This window comes from Belonocnema kinseyi, chromosome 6, assembly GCF_010883055.1.
Source record: "Belonocnema kinseyi isolate 2016_QV_RU_SX_M_011 chromosome 6, B_treatae_v1, whole genome shotgun sequence".
Classification (NCBI taxonomy): domain Eukaryota; kingdom Metazoa; phylum Arthropoda; class Insecta; order Hymenoptera; family Cynipidae; genus Belonocnema; species Belonocnema kinseyi.
Window position 1 is genome coordinate 129034073 of NC_046662.1, and position 1809 is coordinate 129035881.

A 1809-nucleotide genomic window follows, 5' to 3' on the forward strand; every position below is an offset into this window, starting at 1 on the left:
GTTTACACTTTCGGAAAAGGAAAATCTGTAATTTTTTGTTTTTCGAAATTCGAATTTTAACACGTGCACCGGGAACTTCAAAATTCCATTTAATTAACATGGGGAAATTTTTAATTTTTGAAAAATTTAACTATATCTATTTGTTTAAACACTCTATATTTACTCGAACTTTTTTTCGATGGGTAGAAAAATTTACTACAAACAATGACAAACAATTACATTTCAATCAGACAATACGATTATTTTTTACATTATTTGCGAATAAATAATTGTTTTAACAATTTACATTTGTTGAAACAATTAAAAATGGTTCAAAAAGTCATGGTATTTACACATATTGTCCATCAGTAAATACTTGTATGAACAAGAGATGGAAATTGCTGAAAAGTTACAATAATACTTTAAAATGCAGTTTTTTTAATTTTTTGGTCATATTTTTGACGTAGAAAAGCATGTATAATACGTAGAGTATTATACGTTACCAATCCTGCGAACATTGAAGAAAAATCTTTGATGTATCGAAAATATCGAAGTTCAAAACATGGAGTTCAAGAGCGAAACATGAATGTTTTTCTATGAAGTCTATGAAAATTCAGTATTTTTTCATTCAACCATCCATTTATTAATATAAGTCACGTTTCGCAGGCTAAGAAGACCTTTCTGTTATTTTCTATTTTCAATCAGTACAAAAAACTAATTTTTCAGCTTAGCTGAGAGAATTTTTTTTCTTAATTTTTTCAGGAGTCCTTTTAATATTCTCTAGAAATTTATCACACAGAAAGAACTGGTTCAGCTGTCTCAACTAGACGTTTAGGTGGATTTCGTCTCCTAAGAAAATATAGACGTGTTACCTACATTTCTAGCTTTGTTACGTAATTTTCCTAGATAATTTCTAGATGGCCTTTAAATAATAACATCTATGAAAAATAATTTCGATCGAAATTAAGGAAAGGCAAGTTCTAAAATTTTCACTGTTGGTGCTGCGGTGGCGCAATTGGTAGCGCCCCTCACATGTAATGAGGAGGTTGTTGGTTCAAACCCAGCCCGCAGTGAATTTTTTAGAACATATTTTTCTCGCATTTTCAATTAATTTCGCGTAATAAAAATTTATTATGATATAGTAGTTCTTCCACTTATTAACCGTACAATGCAGAGACCTCTGTCGTACAAACATCAAAATAACCACTGGTATTAGGCCTCTAAAATAATATTCTATCTAATTGACCAATCTAACTGAAACTCTGTTTCAAACTTGAATACAACTTTATATGTTCAATTGAATCAGATATACTGGGCCAGTACTCAGTCAGTACTGGCTGGTAATGCTCCGCAGTACTGAAGTGCTGTACTGGTGTGGTACTGCATACCTCTACTGGTTCTGTAATGGCAAACGTTTGGCGTACGAAAATTCCGGAGTTAACTTTAAAATGGTGAAACATCTTTTAACTGTTTTTAGGGCGCATCTATTTTATCCATTCATCATAATAAGACTGAATATCGACTGATTATTATTTATAATTACAAAAATGTAAGCTGCATTCCAGCTTTCTGTTAATTTTAACACCAATAATTGTTATACTCTAGAGTTATAACAAAAAAGGTATTCAAAATTCATATTAATTAATTGTTAAAAAAATCTTCAATTGAACGCGGCTGAATTTTAAACGCTACGAGGTTTTGAACCTATATCTATAACTGAATCTACCGCCTATCAGTCGACATTCCTAACCATTACTCTATACCGGATGACGAGAACTGTGCGCGAAGTAACTGCGCACCAGTCCAGGTGCCACAGGCACAGCTTTGGAC

At 32.1% G+C, this 1809-nt stretch overlaps 1 non-coding gene across 1 annotated transcript; it reads left to right on the plus strand.

The window, feature by feature from the left end:
• Positions 1 to 979: 979 nt before the first annotated feature.
• Trnat-ugu lies at positions 980 to 1052 on the plus strand. Its single transcript has one exon. It is a non-coding gene; the product is annotated as a tRNA-Thr (tRNA).
• Positions 1053 to 1809: the final 757 nt, after the last annotated feature.